The 18,772-nt window shown below is 47.8% G+C and overlaps 12 non-coding genes across 12 annotated transcripts; all 12 read left to right on the top strand.

The window, feature by feature from the left end:
- The first annotated feature begins 1,126 nt into the window (after positions 1-1,126).
- Positions 1,127-1,317, top strand: LOC142686579 (U2 spliceosomal RNA). Its single transcript, XR_012855909.1, has one exon. It is a non-coding gene; the product is annotated as a U2 spliceosomal RNA (small nuclear RNA).
- A 1,284-nt stretch (positions 1,318-2,601) lies between these two features.
- On the top strand, positions 2,602-2,792 carry LOC142686578 (U2 spliceosomal RNA). The gene has a single exon (XR_012855908.1). It is a non-coding gene; the product is annotated as a U2 spliceosomal RNA (small nuclear RNA).
- Positions 2,793-4,088: 1,296 nt separating this feature from the next.
- On the top strand, positions 4,089-4,279 carry LOC142686577 (U2 spliceosomal RNA). Its single transcript, XR_012855907.1, has one exon. It is a non-coding gene; the product is annotated as a U2 spliceosomal RNA (small nuclear RNA).
- A 1,292-nt stretch (positions 4,280-5,571) lies between these two features.
- Positions 5,572-5,762, top strand: LOC142686575 (U2 spliceosomal RNA). Its single transcript, XR_012855906.1, has one exon. It is a non-coding gene; the product is annotated as a U2 spliceosomal RNA (small nuclear RNA).
- A 1,288-nt stretch (positions 5,763-7,050) lies between these two features.
- Positions 7,051-7,241, top strand: LOC142686574 (U2 spliceosomal RNA). The gene has a single exon (XR_012855905.1). It is a non-coding gene; the product is annotated as a U2 spliceosomal RNA (small nuclear RNA).
- Positions 7,242-8,545: 1,304 nt separating this feature from the next.
- LOC142686573 (U2 spliceosomal RNA) lies at positions 8,546-8,736 on the top strand. The gene has a single exon (XR_012855904.1). It is a non-coding gene; the product is annotated as a U2 spliceosomal RNA (small nuclear RNA).
- Positions 8,737-10,020: 1,284 nt separating this feature from the next.
- On the top strand, positions 10,021-10,211 carry LOC142686572 (U2 spliceosomal RNA). The gene has a single exon (XR_012855903.1). It is a non-coding gene; the product is annotated as a U2 spliceosomal RNA (small nuclear RNA).
- A 1,300-nt stretch (positions 10,212-11,511) lies between these two features.
- LOC142686570 (U2 spliceosomal RNA) lies at positions 11,512-11,702 on the top strand. The gene has a single exon (XR_012855901.1). It is a non-coding gene; the product is annotated as a U2 spliceosomal RNA (small nuclear RNA).
- Positions 11,703-13,002: 1,300 nt separating this feature from the next.
- On the top strand, positions 13,003-13,193 carry LOC142686569 (U2 spliceosomal RNA). Its single transcript, XR_012855900.1, has one exon. It is a non-coding gene; the product is annotated as a U2 spliceosomal RNA (small nuclear RNA).
- A 1,300-nt stretch (positions 13,194-14,493) lies between these two features.
- On the top strand, positions 14,494-14,684 carry LOC142686568 (U2 spliceosomal RNA). The gene has a single exon (XR_012855899.1). It is a non-coding gene; the product is annotated as a U2 spliceosomal RNA (small nuclear RNA).
- A 1,277-nt stretch (positions 14,685-15,961) lies between these two features.
- LOC142686567 (U2 spliceosomal RNA) lies at positions 15,962-16,152 on the top strand. Its single transcript, XR_012855898.1, has one exon. It is a non-coding gene; the product is annotated as a U2 spliceosomal RNA (small nuclear RNA).
- A 1,296-nt stretch (positions 16,153-17,448) lies between these two features.
- LOC142686566 (U2 spliceosomal RNA) lies at positions 17,449-17,639 on the top strand. Its single transcript, XR_012855897.1, has one exon. It is a non-coding gene; the product is annotated as a U2 spliceosomal RNA (small nuclear RNA).
- The last annotated feature ends 1,133 nt before the right edge of the window (positions 17,640-18,772 follow it).

Below are 18,772 nucleotides of genomic sequence, written 5' to 3'. Positions count from 1 at the left end.
TCTGTGTTTCTGTGTTTCCGGCATTTCACATTGGAACACCTCATTCACCTTCCTTGTCTTCTCTCCGCCCTCCCTTTTAGGTAAGTTAAAGAGCTGCACCTGAGCCAGCCACTGATTGATTGATTGATTGATTGATTGATTGATTGATTGATTGATTGATTGATTGATTGATTGATTGATTGATTGATGCAGCACAACAGTCAAATAGTGGAGTGGAGTAGGGGAACAGCAAACAGCCAATAAAGCAGCCCGCCCGCTCGCCTGCCCGCCACAATGGACCTACCTGTGTACACTAGATGGATGTGATGGAATGTACTGTCGTCCCTACATTTCAAGAAGAAGTAAGAATTGCAGTTGCAACAAAGCCTTGCTTGCCTACAAAGAGAGCAGCAATTTGGATTTGTTACTATGTTACCTAGAAGAATAACAAACTGTGCAAGGATGGAGGTTGTAGGAGCAAGGAGAAGTTGTCTGTAAAGTTGGTGGATGCCTATTTTCCATTTTGCAGTCCCTTGTCTCCCTCTTGTGGCCTCCTGGAGGCAACTAGCTGTGCAAAAAAAAGACAGCCTGGCGGCCGGCTGTTGCAGTGTTGCCCTCTCAGGCAACACTGAGTGACTGACTGAGCCTCACCGTCTTATATAAAGTTCAGACGGAACTTTGCACGTGTCATAGTGGAGCCCTCAGGATTCCAGAGCCAGCTTTCTGACATCATAATGGGGCCTCAGAGATAAAAGCCTGGGCCCAGGCAGTGTTGGTCAGTGCTGCTCAGCAGGCAGCACTGGACTGGACTGGATTACAGCTGATACAAGGTGTGAAGGAACAAGGGGTGGCTGTGGGCATGCACTTGCTGCCGCTGCCAGTGTTTATCTGCATGGCAGCAGGGCATTTGGGCGTTGCCAGGAAGGCGTTTTTATGTAGATTCCTCCTCTTTCAGCACTGCATTGTGGTGCAAGCAAAAGAAGCAAATCCTGTCTGGCTTCCTCTCCGGCCTTTATTCACCTCCCGTGTAGCTGTGAGTGTGTGAGCCTGCAGGGCCCCATGGAATTGCCTAGAAGTAGGCTGAATCGCTGCAAGGGCTGAACAGCAGTATCGGGCAGGCTCGGGCAACGCGCGGCCCGTTCGGGTTATCGCTTCTCGGCCTTTTGGCTAAGATCAAGTGTAGTATCTGTTCTTATCAGTTTAATATCTGATACGTCCCCTATCTGGGGACCATATATTAAATGGATTTTTAGAACAGGGAGATGGAAATAGAGCTTGCTCTGTCCACTCCACGCATTGACCTGGTATTGCAGTATTTCCAGGACCGGTGCACCCTTTCCTTATGTGTTGACTAAAAGCAGATTCCAAAAGTGTTTTTTGTCTTTGCTATTGTTTCTGTCTTTCTGAAGGGATCTCCCCTTTTAATCCCATTATTTCAACACCTGTTGGACAATGCATGAGTGATAATGAGCTCATTGATTAAATGCAATTAATGAATAGATTGCCACCTCTTGTTGTGTGTCGTCTGTGTTTCTGTGTTTCCGGCATTTCACATTGGAACACCTCATTCACCTTCCTTGTCTTCTCTCCGCCCTCCCTTTTAGGTAAGTTAAAGAGCTGCACCTGAGCCAGCCACTGATTGATTGATTGATTGATTGATTGATTGATTGATTGATTGATTGATGCAGCACAACAGTCAAATAGTGGAGTGGAGTAGGGGAACAGCAAACAGCCAATAAAGCAGCCCGCCCGCTCGCCTGCCCGCCACAATGGACCTACCTGTGTACACTAGATGGATGTGATGGAATGTACTGTCGTCCCTACATTTCAAGAAGAAGTAAGAATTGCAGTTGCAACAAAGCCTTGCTTGCCTACAAAGAGAGCAGCAATTTGGATTTGTTACTATGTTACCTAGAAGAATAACAAACTGTGCAAGGATGGAGGTTGTAGGAGCAAGGAGAAGTTGTCTGTAAAGTTGGTGGATGCCTATTTTCCATTTTGCAGTCCCTTGTCTCCCTCTTGTGGCCTCCTGGAGGCAACTAGCTGTGCAAAAAAAAGACAGCCTGGCGGCCGGCTGTTGCAGTGTTGCCCTCTCAGGCAACACTGAGTGACTGACTGAGCCTCACCGTCTTATATAAAGTTCAGACGGAACTTTGCACGTGTCATAGTGGAGCCCTCAGGATTCCAGAGCCAGCTTTCTGACATCATAATGGGGCCTCAGAGATAAAAGCCTGGGCCCAGGCAGTGTTGGTCAGTGCTGCTCAGCAGGCAGCACTGGACAGGACTGGATTACAGCTGATACAAGGTGTGAAGGAACAAGGGGTGGCTGTGGGCATGCACTTGCTGCCGCTGCCAGTGTTTATCTGCATGGCAGCAGGGCATTTGGGCGTTGCCAGGAAGGCGTTTTTATGTAGATTCCTCCTCTTTCAGCACTGCATTGTGGTGCAAGCAAAAGAAGCAAATCCTGTCTGGCTTCCTCTCCGGCCTTTATTCACCTCCCGTGTAGCTGTGAGTGTGTGAGCCTGCAGGGCCCCATGGAATTGCCTAGAAGTAGGCTGAATCGCTGCAAGGGCTGAACAGCAGTATCGGGCAGGCTCGGGCAACGCGCGGCCCGTTCGGGTTATCGCTTCTCGGCCTTTTGGCTAAGATCAAGTGTAGTATCTGTTCTTATCAGTTTAATATCTGATACGTCCCCTATCTGGGGACCATATATTAAATGGATTTTTAGAACAGGGAGATGGAAATAGAGCTTGCTCTGTCCACTCCACGCATTGACCTGGTATTGCAGTATTTCCAGGACCGGTGCACCCTTTCCTTATGTGTTGACTAAAAGCAGATTCCAAAAGTGTTTTTTGTCTTTGCTATTGTTTCTGTCTTTCTGAAGGGATCTCCCCTTTTAATCCCATTATTTCAACACCTGTTGGACAATGCATGAGTGATAATGAGCTCATTGATTAAATGCAATTAATGAATAGATTGCCACCTCTTGTTGTGTGTCGTCTGTGTTTCTGTGTTTCCGGCATTTCACATTGGAACACCTCATTCACCTTCCTTGTCTTCTCTCCGCCCTCCCTTTTAGGTAAGTTAAAGAGCTGCACCTGAGCCAGCCACTGATTGATTGATTGATTGATTGATTGATTGATTGATTGATTGATTGATTGATTGATTGATGCAGCACAACAGTCAAATAGTGGAGTGGAGTAGGGGAACAGCAAACAGCCAATAAAGCAGCCCGCCCGCTCGCCTGCCCGCCACAATGGACCTACCTGTGTACACTAGATGGATGTGATGGAATGTACTGTCGTCCCTACATTTCAAGAAGAAGTAAGAATTGCAGTTGCAACAAAGCCTTGCTTGCCTACAAAGAGAGCAGCAATTTGGATTTGTTACTATGTTACCTAGAAGAATAACAAACTGTGCAAGGATGGAGGTTGTAGGAGCAAGGAGAAGTTGTCTGTAAAGTTGGTGGATGCCTATTTTCCATTTTGCAGTCCCTTGTCTCCCTCTTGTGGCCTCCTGGAGGCAACTAGCTGTGCAAAAAAAAGACAGCCTGGCGGCCGGCTGTTGCAGTGTTGCCCTCTCAGGCAACACTGAGTGACTGACTGAGCCTCACCGTCTTATATAAAGTTCAGACGGAACTTTGCACGTGTCATAGTGGAGCCCTCAGGATTCCAGAGCCAGCTTTCTGACATCATAATGGGGCCTCAGAGATAAAAGCCTGGGCCCAGGCAGTGTTGGTCAGTGCTGCTCAGCAGGCAGCACTGGACTGGACTGGATTACAGCTGATACAAGGTGTGAAGGAACAAGGGGTGGCTGTGGGCATGCACTTGCTGCCGCTGCCAGTGTTTATCTGCATGGCAGCAGGGCATTTGGGCGTTGCCAGGAAGGCGTTTTTATGTAGATTCCTTCTCTTTCAGCACTGCATTGTGGTGCAAGCAAAAGAAGCAAATCCTGTCTGGCTTCCTCTCCGGCCTTTATTCACCTCCCGTGTAGCTGTGAGTGTGTGAGCCTGCAGGGCCCCATGGAATTGCCTAGAAGTAGGCTGAATCGCTGCAAGGGCTGAACAGCAGTATCGGGCAGGCTCGGGCAACGCGCGGCCCGTTCGGGTTATCGCTTCTCGGCCTTTTGGCTAAGATCAAGTGTAGTATCTGTTCTTATCAGTTTAATATCTGATACGTCCCCTATCTGGGGACCATATATTAAATGGATTTTTAGAACAGGGAGATGGAAATAGAGCTTGCTCTGTCCACTCCACGCATTGACCTGGTATTGCAGTATTTCCAGGACCGGTGCACCCTTTCCTTATGTGTTGACTAAAAGCAGATTCCAAAAGTGTTTTTTGTCTTTGCTATTGTTTCTGTCTTTCTGAAGGGATCTCCCCTTTTAATCCCATTATTTCAACACCTGTTGGACAATGCATGAGTGATAATGAGCTCATTGATTAAATGCAATTAATGAATAGATTGCCACCTCTTGTTGTGTGTCGTCTGTGTTTCTGTGTTTCCGGCATTTCACATTGGAACACCTCATTCACCTTCCTTGTCTTCTCTCCGCCCTCCCTTTTAGGTAAGTTAAAGAGCTGCACCTGAGCCAGCCACTGATTGATTGATTGATTGATTGATTGATTGATTGATTGATTGATTGATTGATTGATGCAGCACAACAGTCAAATAGTGGAGTGGAGTAGGGGAACAGCAAACAGCCAATAAAGCAGCCCGCCCGCTCGCCTGCCCGCCACAATGAACCTACCTGTGTACACTAGATGGATGTGATGGAATGTACTGTCGTCCCTACATTTCAAGAAGAAGTAAGAATTGCAGTTGCAACAAAGCCTTGCTTGCCTACAAAGAGAGCAGCAATTTGGATTTGTTACTATGTTACCTAGAAGAATAACAAACTGTGCAAGGATGGAGGTTGTAGGAGCAAGGAGAAGTTGTCTGTAAAGTTGGTGGATGCCTATTTTCCATTTTGCAGTCCCTTGTCTCCCTCTTGTGGCCTCCTGGAGGCAACTAGCTGTGCAAAAAAAAGACAGCCTGGCGGCCGGCTGTTGCAGTGTTGCCCTCTCAGGCAACACTGAGTGACTGACTGAGCCTCACCGTCTTATATAAAGTTCAGACGGAACTTTGCACGTGTCATAGTGGAGCCCTCAGGATTCCAGAGCCAGCTTTCTGACATCATAATGGGGCCTCAGAGATAAAAGCCTGGGCCCAGGCAGTGTTGGTCAGTGCTGCTCAGCAGGCAGCACTGGACTGGACTGGATTACAGCTGATACAAGGTGTGAAGGAACAAGGGGTGGCTGTGGGCATGCACTTGCTGCCGCTGCCAGTGTTTATCTGCATGGCAGCAGGGCATTTGGGCGTTGCCAGGAAGGCGTTTTTATGTAGATTCCTCCTCTTTCAGCACTGCATTGTGGTGCAAGCAAAAGAAGCAAATCCTGTCTGGCTTCCTCTCCGGCCTTTATTCACCTCCCGTGTAGCTGTGAGTGTGTGAGCCTGCAGGGCCCCATGGAATTGCCTAGAAGTAGGCTGAATCGCTGCAAGGGCTGAACAGCAGTATCGGGCAGGCTCGGGCAACGCGCGGCCCGTTCGGGTTATCGCTTCTCGGCCTTTTGGCTAAGATCAAGTGTAGTATCTGTTCTTATCAGTTTAATATCTGATACGTCCCCTATCTGGGGACCATATATTAAATGGATTTTTAGAACAGGGAGATGGAAATAGAGCTTGCTCTGTCCACTCCACGCATTGACCTGGTATTGCAGTATTTCCAGGACCGGTGCACCCTTTCCTTATGTGTTGACTAAAAGCAGATTCCAAAAGTGTTTTTTGTCTTTGCTATTGTTTCTGTCTTTCTGAAGGGATCTCCCCTTTTAATCCCATTATTTCAACACCTGTTGGACAATGCATGAGTGATAATGAGCTCATTGATTAAATGCAATTAATGAATAGATTGCCACCTCTTGTTGTGTGTCGTCTGTGTTTCTGTGTTTCCGGCATTTCACATTGGAACACCTCATTCACCTTCCTTGTCTTCTCTCCGCCCTCCCTTTTAGGTAAGTTAAAGAGCTGCACCTGAGCCAGCCACTGATTGATTGATTGATTGATTGATTGATTGATTGATTGATTGATTGATTGATGCAGCACAACAGTCAAATAGTGGAGTGGAGTAGGGGAACAGCAAACAGCCAATAAAGCAGCCCGCCCGCTCGCCTGCCCGCCACAATGGACCTACCTGTGTACACTAGATGGATGTGATGGAATGTACTGTCGTCCCTACATTTCAAGAAGAAGTAAGAATTGCAGTTGCAACAAAGCCTTGCTTGCCTACAAAGAGAGCAGCAATTTGGATTTGTTACTATGTTACCTAGAAGAATAACAAACTGTGCAAGGATGGAGGTTGTAGGAGCAAGGAGAAGTTGTCTGTAAAGTTGGTGGATGCCTATTTTCCATTTTGCAGTCCCTTGTCTCCCTCTTGTGGCCTCCTGGAGGCAACTAGCTGTGCAAAAAAAAGACAGCCTGGCGGCCGGCTGTTGCAGTGTTGCCCTCTCAGGCAACACTGAGTGACTGACTGAGCCTCACCGTCTTATATAAAGTTCAGACGGAACTTTGCACGTGTCATAGTGGAGCCCTCAGGATTCCAGAGCCAGCTTTCTGACATCATAATGGGGCCTCAGAGATAAAAGCCTGGGCCCAGGCAGTGTTGGTCAGTGCTGCTCAGCAGGCAGCACTGGACTGGACTGGATTACAGCTGATACAAGGTGTGAAGGAACAAGGGGTGGCTGTGGGCATGCACTTGCTGCCGCTGCCAGTGTTTATCTGCATGGCAGCAGGGCATTTGGGCGTTGCCAGGAAGGCGTTTTTATGTAGATTCCTCCTCTTTCAGCACTGCATTGTGGTGCAAGCAAAAGAAGCAAATCCTGTCTGGCTTCCTCTCCGGCCTTTATTCACCTCCCGTGTAGCTGTGAGTGTGTGAGCCTGCAGGGCCCCATGGAATTGCCTAGAAGTAGGCTGAATCGCTGCAAGGGCTGAACAGCAGTATCGGGCAGGCTCGGGCAACGCGCGGCCCGTTCGGGTTATCGCTTCTCGGCCTTTTGGCTAAGATCAAGTGTAGTATCTGTTCTTATCAGTTTAATATCTGATACGTCCCCTATCTGGGGACCATATATTAAATGGATTTTTAGAACAGGGAGATGGAAATAGAGCTTGCTCTGTCCACTCCACGCATTGACCTGGTATTGCAGTATTTCCAGGACCGGTGCACCCTTTCCTTATGTGTTGACTAAAAGCAGATTCCAAAAGTGTTTTTTGTCTTTGCTATTGTTTCTGTCTTTCTGAAGGGATCTCCCCTTTTAATCCCATTATTTCAACACCTGTTGGACAATGCATGAGTGATAATGAGCTCATTGATTAAATGCAATTAATGAATAGATTGCCACCTCTTGTTGTGTGTCGTCTGTGTTTCTGTGTTTCCGGCATTTCACATTGGAACACCTCATTCACCTTCCTTGTCTTCTCTCCGCCCTCCCTTTTAGGTAAGTTAAAGAGCTGCACCTGAGCCAGCCACTGATTGATTGATTGATTGATTGATTGATTGATTGATTGATTGATTGATTGATTGATTGATTGATTGATGCAGCACAACAGTCAAATAGTGGAGTGGAGTAGGGGAACAGCAAACAGCCAATAAAGCAGCCCGCCCGCTCGCCTGCCCGCCACAATGGACCTACCTGTGTACACTAGATGGATGTGATGGAATGTACTGTCGTCCCTACATTTCAAGAAGAAGTAAGAATTGCAGTTGCAACAAAGCCTTGCTTGCCTACAAAGAGAGCAGCAATTTGGATTTGTTACTATGTTACCTAGAAGAATAACAAACTGTGCAAGGATGGAGGTTGTAGGAGCAAGGAGAAGTTGTCTGTAAAGTTGGTGGATGCCTATTTTCCATTTTGCAGTCCCTTGTCTCCCTCTTGTGGCCTCCTGGAGGCAACTAGCTGTGCAAAAAAAAGACAGCCTGGCGGCCGGCTGTTGCAGTGTTGCCCTCTCAGGCAACACTGAGTGACTGACTGAGCCTCACCGTCTTATATAAAGTTCAGACGGAACTTTGCACGTGTCATAGTGGAGCCCTCAGGATTCCAGAGCCAGCTTTCTGACATCATAATGGGGCCTCAGAGATAAAAGCCTGGGCCCAGGCAGTGTTGGTCAGTGCTGCTCAGCAGGCAGCACTGGACTGGACTGGATTACAGCTGATACAAGGTGTGAAGGAACAAGGGGTGGCTGTGGGCATGCACTTGCTGCCGCTGCCAGTGTTTATCTGCATGGCAGCAGGGCATTTGGGCGTTGCCAGGAAGGCGTTTTTATGTAGATTCCTCCTCTTTCAGCACTGCATTGTGGTGCAAGCAAAAGAAGCAAATCCTGTCTGGCTTCCTCTCCGGCCTTTATTCACCTCCCGTGTAGCTGTGAGTGTGTGAGCCTGCAGGGCCCCATGGAATTGCCTAGAAGTAGGCTGAATCGCTGCAAGGGCTGAACAGCAGTATCGGGCAGGCTCGGGCAACGCGCGGCCCGTTCGGGTTATCGCTTCTCGGCCTTTTGGCTAAGATCAAGTGTAGTATCTGTTCTTATCAGTTTAATATCTGATACGTCCCCTATCTGGGGACCATATATTAAATGGATTTTTAGAACAGGGAGATGGAAATAGAGCTTGCTCTGTCCACTCCACGCATTGACCTGGTATTGCAGTATTTCCAGGACCGGTGCACCCTTTCCTTATGTGTTGACTAAAAGCAGATTCCAAAAGTGTTTTTTGTCTTTGCTATTGTTTCTGTCTTTCTGAAGGGATCTCCCCTTTTAATCCCATTATTTCAACACCTGTTGGACAATGCATGAGTGATAATGAGCTCATTGATTAAATGCAATTAATGAATAGATTGCCACCTCTTGTTGTGTGTCGTCTGTGTTTCTGTGTTTCCGGCATTTCACATTGGAACACCTCATTCACCTTCCTTGTCTTCTCTCCGCCCTCCCTTTTAGGTAAGTTAAAGAGCTGCACCTGAGCCAGCCACTGATTGATTGATTGATTGATTGATTGATTGATTGATTGATTGATTGATGCAGCACAACAGTCAAATAGTGGAGTGGAGTAGGGGAACAGCAAACAGCCAATAAAGCAGCCCGCCCGCTCGCCTGCCCGCCACAATGGACCTACCTGTGTACACTAGATGGATGTGATGGAATGTACTGTCGTCCCTACATTTCAAGAAGAAGTAAGAATTGCAGTTGCAACAAAGCCTTGCTTGCCTACAAAGAGAGCAGCAATTTGGATTTGTTACTATGTTACCTAGAAGAATAACAAACTGTGCAAGGATGGAGGTTGTAGGAGCAAGGAGAAGTTGTCTGTAAAGTTGGTGGATGCCTATTTTCCATTTTGCAGTCCCTTGTCTCCCTCTTGTGGCCTCCTGGAGGCAACTAGCTGTGCAAAAAAAAGACAGCCTGGCGGCCGGCTGTTGCAGTGTTGCCCTCTCAGGCAACACTGAGTGACTGACTGAGCCTCACCGTCTTATATAAAGTTCAGACGGAACTTTGCACGTGTCATAGTGGAGCCCTCAGGATTCCAGAGCCAGCTTTCTGACATCATAATGGGGCCTCAGAGATAAAAGCCTGGGCCCAGGCAGTGTTGGTCAGTGCTGCTCAGCAGGCAGCACTGGACTGGACTGGATTACAGCTGATACAAGGTGTGAAGGAACAAGGGGTGGCTGTGGGCATGCACTTGCTGCCGCTGCCAGTGTTTATCTGCACGGCAGCAGGGCTTTTGGGCGTTGCCAGGAAGGCGTTTTTATGTAGATTCCTCCTCTTTCAGCACTGCATTGTGGTGCAAGCAAAAGAAGCAAATCCTGTCTGGCTTCCTCTCCGGCCTTTATTCACCTCCCGTGTAGCTGTGAGTGTGTGAGCCTGCAGGGCCCCATGGAATTGCCTAGAAGTAGGCTGAATCGCTGCAAGGGCTGAACAGCAGTATCGGGCAGGCTCGGGCAACGCGCGGCCCGTTCGGGTTATCGCTTCTCGGCCTTTTGGCTAAGATCAAGTGTAGTATCTGTTCTTATCAGTTTAATATCTGATACGTCCCCTATCTGGGGACCATATATTAAATGGATTTTTAGAACAGGGAGATGGAAATAGAGCTTGCTCTGTCCACTCCACGCATTGACCTGGTATTGCAGTATTTCCAGGACCGGTGCACCCTTTCCTTATGTGTTGACTAAAAGCAGATTCCAAAAGTGTTTTTTGTCTTTGCTATTGTTTCTGTCTTTCTGAAGGGATCTCCCCTTTTAATCCCATTATTTCAACACCTGTTGGACAATGCATGAGTGATAATGAGCTCATTGATTAAATGCAATTAATGAATAGATTGCCACCTCTTGTTGTGTGTCGTCTGTGTTTCTGTGTTTCCGGCATTTCACATTGGAACACCTCATTCACCTTCCTTGTCTTCTCTCCGCCCTCCCTTTTAGGTAAGTTAAAGAGCTGCACCTGAGCCAGCCACTAATTGATTGATTGATTGATTGATTGATTGATTGATTGATTGATTGATTGATTGATTGATTGATGCAGCACAACAGTCAAATAGTGGAGTGGAGTAGGGGAACAGCAAACAGCCAATAAAGCAGCCCGCCCGCTCGCCTGCCCGCCACAATGGACCTACCTGTGTACACTAGATGGATGTGATGGAATGTACTGTCGTCCCTACATTTCAAGAAGAAGTAAGAATTGCAGTTGCAACAAAGCCTTGCTTGCCTACAAAGAGAGCAGCAATTTGGATTTGTTACTATGTTACCTAGAAGAATAACAAACTGTGCAAGGATGGAGGTTGTAGGAGCAAGGAGAAGTTGTCTGTAAAGTTGGTGGATGCCTATTTTCCATTTTGCAGTCCCTTGTCTCCCTCTTGTGGCCTCCTGGAGGCAACTAGCTGTGCAAAAAAAAGACAGCCTGGCGGCCGGCTGTTGCAGTGTTGCCCTCTCAGGCAACACTGAGTGACTGACTGAGCCTCACCGTCTTATATAAAGTTCAGACGGAACTTTGCACGTGTCATAGTGGAGCCCTCAGGATTCCAGAGCCAGCTTTCTGACATCATAATGGGGCCTCAGAGATAAAAGCCTGGGCCCAGGCAGTGTTGGTCAGTGCTGCTCAGCAGGCAGCACTGGACTGGACTGGATTACAGCTGATACAAGGTGTGAAGGAACAAGGGGTGGCTGTGGGCATGCACTTGCTGCCGCTGCCAGTGTTTATCTGCATGGCAGCAGGGCATTTGGGCGTTGCCAGGAAGGCGTTTTTATGTAGATTCCTCCTCTTTCAGCACTGCATTGTGGTGCAAGCAAAAGAAGCAAATCCTGTCTGGCTTCCTCTCCGGCCTTTATTCACCTCCCGTGTAGCTGTGAGTGTGTGAGCCTGCAGGGCCCCATGGAATTGCCTAGAAGTAGGCTGAATCGCTGCAAGGGCTGAACAGCAGTATCGGGCAGGCTCGGGCAACGCGCGGCCCGTTCGGGTTATCGCTTCTCGGCCTTTTGGCTAAGATCAAGTGTAGTATCTGTTCTTATCAGTTTAATATCTGATACGTCCCCTATCTGGGGACCATATATTAAATGGATTTTTAGAACAGGGAGATGGAAATAGAGCTTGCTCTGTCCACTCCACGCATTGACCTGGTATTGCAGTATTTCCAGGACCGGTGCACCCTTTCCTTATGTGTTGACTAAAAGCAGATTCCAAAAGTGTTTTTTGTCTTTGCTATTGTTTCTGTCTTTCTGAAGGGATCTCCCCTTTTAATCCCATTATTTCAACACCTGTTGGACAATGCATGAGTGATAATGAGCTCATTGATTAAATGCAATTAATGAATAGATTGCCACCTCTTGTTGTGTGTCGTCTGTGTTTCTGTGTTTCCGGCATTTCACATTGGAACACCTCATTCACCTTCCTTGTCTTCTCTCCGCCCTCCCTTTTAGGTAAGTTAAAGAGCTGCACCTGAGCCAGCCACTGATTGATTGATTGATTGATTGATTGATTGATTGATTGATTGATTGATTGATTGATTGATTGATGCAGCACAACAGTCAAATAGTGGAGTGGAGTAGGGGAACAGCAAACAGCCAATAAAGCAGCCCGCCCGCTCGCCTGCCCGCCACAATGGACCTACCTGTGTACACTAGATGGATGTGATGGAATGTACTGTCGTCCCTACATTTCAAGAAGAAGTAAGAATTGCAGTTGCAACAAAGCCTTGCTTGCCTACAAAGAGAGCAGCAATTTGGATTTGTTACTATGTTACCTAGAAGAATAACAAACTGTGCAAGGATGGAGGTTGTAGGAGCAAGGAGAAGTTGTCTGTAAAGTTGGTGGATGCCTATTTTCCATTTTGCAGTCCCTTGTCTCCCTCTTGTGGCCTCCTGGAGGCAACTAGCTGTGCAAAAAAAAGACAGCCTGGCGGCCGGCTGTTGCAGTGTTGCCCTCTCAGGCAACACTGAGTGACTGACTGAGCCTCACCGTCTTATATAAAGTTCAGACAGAACTTTGCACGTGTCATAGTGGAGCCCTCAGGATTCCAGAGCCAGCTTTCTGACATCATAATGGGGCCTCAGAGATAAAAGCCTGGGCCCAGGCAGTGTTGGTCAGTGCTGCTCAGCAGGCAGCACTGGACTGGACTGGATTACAGCTGATACAAGGTGTGAAGGAACAAGGGGTGGCTGTGGGCATGCACTTGCTGCCGCTGCCAGTGTTTATCTGCATGGCAGCAGGGCATTTGGGCGTTGCCAGGAAGGCGTTTTTATGTAGATTCCTCCTCTTTCAGCACTGCATTGTGGTGCAAGCAAAAGAAGCAAATCCTGTCTGGCTTCCTCTCCGGCCTTTATTCACCTCCCGTGTAGCTGTGAGTGTGTGAGCCTGCAGGGCCCCATGGAATTGCCTAGAAGTAGGCTGAATCGCTGCAAGGGCTGAACAGCAGTATCGGGCAGGCTCGGGCAACGCGCGGCCCGTTCGGGTTATCGCTTCTCGGCCTTTTGGCTAAGATCAAGTGTAGTATCTGTTCTTATCAGTTTAATATCTGATACGTCCCCTATCTGGGGACCATATATTAAATGGATTTTTAGAACAGGGAGATGGAAATAGAGCTTGCTCTGTCCACTCCACGCATTGACCTGGTATTGCAGTATTTCCAGGACCGGTGCACCCTTTCCTTATGTGTTGACTAAAAGCAGATTCCAAAAGTGTTTTTTGTATTTGCTATTGTTTCTGTCTTGCTGAAGGGATCTCCCCTTTTAATCCCATTATTTCAACACCTGTTGGACAATGCATGAGTGATAATGAGCTCATTGATTAAATGCAATTAATGAATAGATTGCCACCTCTTGTTGTGTGTCGTCTGTGTTTCTGTGTTTCCGGCATTTCACATTGGAACACCTCATTCACCTTCCTTGTCTTCTCTCCGCCCTCCCTTTTAGGTAAGTTAAAGAGCTGCACCTGAGCCAGCCACTGATTGATTGATTGATTGATTGATTGATTGATTGATTGATTGATTGATTGATTGATTGATTGATGCAGCACAACAGTCAAATAGTGGAGTGGAGTAGGGGAACAGCAAACAGCCAATAAAGCAGCCCGCCCGCTCGCCTGCCCGCCACAATGGACCTACCTGTGTACACTAGATGGATGTGATGGAATGTACTGTCGTCCCTACATTTCAAGAAGAAGTAAGAATTGCAGTTGCAACAAAGCCTTGCTTGCCTACAAAGAGAGCAGCAATTTGGATTTGTTACTATGTTACCTAGAAGAATAACAAACTGTGCAAGGATGGAGGTTGTAGGAGCAAGGAGAAGTTGTCTGTAAAGTTGGTGGATGCCTATTTTCCATTTTGCAGTCCCTTGTCTCCCTCTTGTGGCCTCCTGGAGGCAACTAGCTGTGCAAAAAAAAGACAGCCTGGCGGCCGGCTGTTGCAGTGTTGCCCTCTCAGGCAACACTGAGTGACTGACTGAGCCTCACCGTCTTATATAAAGTTCAGACGGAACTTTGCACGTGTCATAGTGGAGCCCTCAGGATTCCAGAGCCAGCTTTCTGACATCATAATGGGGCCTCAGAGATAAAAGCCTGGGCCCAGGCAGTGTTGGTCAGTGCTGCTCAGCAGGCAGCACTGGACTGGACTGGATTACAGCTGATACAAGGTGTGAAGGAACAAGGGGTGGCTGTGGGCATGCACTTGCTGCCGCTGCCAGTGTTTATCTGCATGGCAGCAGGGCATTTGGGCGTTGCCAGGAAGGCGTTTTTATGTAGATTCCTCCTCTTTCAGCACTGCATTGTGGTGCAAGCAAAAGAAGCAAATCCTGTCTGGCTTCCTCTCCGGCCTTTATTCACCTCCCGTGTAGCTGTGAGTGTGTGAGCCTGCAGGGCCCCATGGAATTGCCTAGAAGTAGGCTGAATCGCTGCAAGGGCTGAACAGCAGTATCGGGCAGGCTCGGGCAACGCGCGGCCCGTTCGGGTTATCGCTTCTCGGCCTTTTGGCTAAGATCAAGTGTAGTATCTGTTCTTATCAGTTTAATATCTGATACGTCCCCTATCTGGGGACCATATATTAAATGGATTTTTAGAACAGGGAGATGGAAATAGAGCTTGCTCTGTCCACTCCACGCATTGACCTGGTATTGCAGTATTTCCAGGACCGGTGCACCCTTTCCTTATGTGTTGACTAAAAGCAGATTCCAAAAGTGTTTTTTGTCTTTGCTATTGTTTCTGTCTTTCTGAAGGGATCTCCCCTTTTAATCCCATTATTTCAACACCTGTTGGACAATGCATGAGTGATAATGAGCTCATTGATTAAATGCAATTAATGAATAGATTGCCACCTCTTGTTGTGTGTCGTCTGTGTTTCTGTGTTTCCGGCATTTCACATTGGAACACCTCATTCACCTTCCTTGTCTTCTCTCCGCCCTCCCTTTTAGGTAAGTTAAAGAGCTGCACCTGAGCCAGCCACTGATTGATTGATTGATTGATTGATTGATTGATTGATTGATGCAGCACAACAGTCAAATAGTGGAGTGGAGTAGGGGAACAGCAAACAGCCAATAAAGCAGCCCGCCCGCTCGCCTGCCCGCCACAATGGACCTACCTGTGTACACTAGATGGATGTGATGGAATGTACTGTCGTCCCTACATTTCAAGAAGAAGTAAGAATTGCAGTTGCAACAAAGCCTTGCTTGCCTACAAAGAGAGCAGCAATTTGGATTTGTTACTATGTTACCTAGAAGAATAACAAACTGTGCAAGGATGGAGGTTGTAGGAGCAAGGAGAAGTTGTCTGTAAAGTTGGTGGATGCCTATTTTCCATTTTGCAGTCCCTTGTCTCCCTCTTGTGGCCTCCTGGAGGCAACTAGCTGTGCAAAAAAAAAGACAGCCTGGCGGCCGGCTGTTGCAGTGTTGCCCTCTCAGGCAACACTGAGTGACTGACTGAGCCTCACCGTCTTATATAAAGTTCAGACGGAACTTTGCACGTGTCATAGTGGAGCCCTCAGGATTCCAGAGCCAGCTTTCTGACATCATAATGGGGCCTCAGAGATAAAAGCCTGGGCCCAGGCAGTGTTGGTCAGTGCTGCTCAGCAGGCAGCACTGGACTGGACTGGATTACAGCTGATACAAGGTGTGAAGGAACAAGGGGTGGCTGTGGGCATGCACTTGCTGCCGCTGCCAGTGTTTATCTGCATGGCAGCAGGGCATTTGGGCGTTGCCAGGAAGGCGTTTTTATGTAGATTCCTCCTCTTTCAGCACTGCATTGTGGTGCAAGCAAAAGAAGCAAATCCTGTCTGGCTTCCTCTCCGGCCTTTATTCACCTCCCGTGTAGCTGTGAGTGTGTGAGCCTGCAGGGCCCCATGGAATTGCCTAGAAGTAGGCTGAATCGCTGCAAGGGCTGAACAGCAGTATCGGGCAGGCTCGGGCAACGCGCGGCCCGTTCGGGTTATCGCTTCTCGGCCTTTTGGCTAAGATCAAGTGTAGTATCTGTTCTTATCAGTTTAATATCTGATACGTCCCCTATCTGGGGACCATATATTAAATGGATTTTTAGAACAGGGAGATGGAAATAGAGCTTGCTCTGTCCACTCCACGCATTGACCTGGTATTGCAGTATTTCCAGGACCGGTGCACCCTTTCCTTATGTGTTGACTAAAAGCAGATTCCAAAAGTGTTTTTTGTCTTTGCTATTGTTTCTGTCTTTCTGAAGGGATCTCCCCTTTTAATCCCATTATTTCAACACCTGTTGGACAATGCATGAGTGATAATGAGCTCATTGATTAAATGCAATTAATGAATAGATTGCCACCTCTTGTTGTGTGTCGTCTGTGTTTCTGTGTTTCCGGCATTTCACATTGGAACACCTCATTCACCTTCCTTGTCTTCTCTCCGCCCTCCCTTTTAGGTAAGTTAAAGAGCTGCACCTGAGCCAGCCACTGATTGATTGATTGATTGATTGATTGATTGATTGATTGATTGATTGATTGATTGATTGATGCAGCACAACAGTCAAATAGTGGAGTGGAGTAGGGGAACAGCAAACAGCCAATAAAGCAGCCCGCCCGCTCGCCTGCCCGCCACAATGGACCTACCTGTGTACACTAGATGGATGTGATGGAATGTACTGTCGTCCCTACATTTCAAGAAGAAGTAAGAATTGCAGTTGCAACAAAGCCTTGCTTGCCTACAAAGAGAGCAGCAATTTGGATTTGTTACTATGTTACCTAGAAGAATAACAAACTGTGCAAGGATGGAGGTTGTAGGAGCAAGGAGAAGTTGTCTGTAAAGTTGGTGGATGCCTATTTTCCATTTTGCAGTCCCTTGTCTCCCTCTTGTGGCCTCCTGGAGGCAACTAGCTGTGCAAAAAAAAGACAGCCTGGCGGCCGGCTGTTGCAGTGTTGCCCTCTCAGGCAACACTGAGTGACTGACTGAGCCTCACCGTCTTATATAAAGTTCAGACGGAACTTTGCACGTGTCATAGTGGAGCCCTCAGGATTCCAGAGCCAGCTTTCTGACATCATAATGGGGCCTCAGAGATAAAAGCCTGGGCCCAGGCAGTGTTGGTCAGTGCTGCTCAGCAGGCAGCACTGGACTGGACTGGATTACAGCTGATACAAGGTGTGAAGGAACAAGGGGTGGCTGTGGGCATGCACTTGCTGCCGCTGCCAGTGTTTATCTGCATGGCAGCAGGGCATTTGGGCGTTGCCAGGAAGGCGTTTTTATGTAGATTCCTCCTCTTTCAGCACTGCATTGTGGTGCAAGCAAAAGAAGCAAATCCTGTCTGGCTTCCTCTCCGGCCTTTATTCACCTCCCGTGTAGCTGTGAGTGTGTGAGCCTGCAGGGCCCCATGGAATTGCCTAGAAGTAGGCTGAATCGCTGCAAGGGCTGAACAGCAGTATCGGGCAGGCTCGGGCAACGCGCGGCCCGTTCGGGTTATCGCTTCTCGGCCTTTTGGCTAAGATCAAGTGTAGTATCTGTTCTTATCAGTTTAATATCTGATACGTCCCCTATCTGGGGACCATATATTAAATGGATTTTTAGAACAGGGAGATGGAAATAGAGCTTGCTCTGTCCACTCCACGCATTGACCTGGTATTGCAGTATTTCCAGGACCGGTGCACCCTTTCCTTATGTGTTGACTAAAAGCAGATTCCAAAAGTGTTTTTTGTCTTTGCTATTGTCTCTGTCTTTCTGAAGGGATCTCCCCTTTTAATCCCATTATTTCAACACCTGTTGGACAATGCATGAGTGATAATGAGCTCATTGATTAAATGCAATTAATGAATAGATTGCCACCTCTTGTTGTGTGTCGTCTGTGTTTCTGTGTTTCCGGCATTTCACATTGGAACACCTCATTCACCTTCCTTGTCTTCTCTCCGCCCTCCCTTTTAGGTAAGTTAAAGAGCTGCACCTGAGCCAGCCACTGATTGATTGATTGATTGATTGATTGATTGATTGATGCAGCACAACAGTCAAATAGTGGAGTGGAGTAGGGGAACAGCAAACAGCCAATAAAGCAGCCCGCCCGCTCGCCTGCCCGCCACAATGGACCTACCTGTGTACACTAGATGGATGTGATGGAATGTACTGTCGTCCCTACATTTCAAGAAGAAGTAAGAATTGCAGTTGCAACAAAGCCTTGCTTGCCTACAAAGAGAGCAGCAATTTGGATTTGTTACTATGTTACCTAGAAGAATAACAAACTGTGCAAGGATGGAGGTTGTAGGAGCAAGGAGAAGTTGTCTGTAAAGTTGGTGGATGCCTATTTTCCATTTTGCAGTCCCTTGTCTCCCTCTTGTGGCCTCCTGGAGGCAACTAGCTGTGCAAAAAAAAGACAGCCTGGCGGCCGGCTGTTGCAGTGTTGCCCTCTCAGGCAACACTGAGTGACTGACTGAGCCTCACCGTCTTATATAAAGTTCAGACGGAACTTTGCACGTGTCATAGTGGAGCCCTCAGGATTCCAGAGCCAGCTTTCTGACATCATAATGGGGCCTCAGAGATAAAAGCCTGGGCCCAGGCAGTGTTGGTCAGTGCTGCTCAGCAGGCAGCACTGGACTGGACTGGATTACAGCTGATACAAGGTGTGAAGGAACAAGGGGTGGCTGTGGGCATGCACTTGCTGCCGCTGCCAGTGTTTATCTGCATGGCAGCAGGGCATTTGGGCGTTGCCAGGAAGGCGTTTTTATGTAGATTCCTCCTCTTTCAGCACTGCATTGTGGTGCAAGCAAAAGAAGCAAATCCTGTCTGGCTTCCTCTCCG

This window comes from Rhinoderma darwinii (assembly GCF_050947455.1).
Source record: "Rhinoderma darwinii isolate aRhiDar2 chromosome 5 unlocalized genomic scaffold, aRhiDar2.hap1 SUPER_5_unloc_18, whole genome shotgun sequence".
NCBI classification, from domain to species: Eukaryota; Metazoa; Chordata; class Amphibia; order Anura; family Rhinodermatidae; genus Rhinoderma; species Rhinoderma darwinii.
The sequence above is the reverse complement of the archived record's forward strand: the minus strand, read 5'-3'. Positions and strand labels throughout refer to the sequence as shown.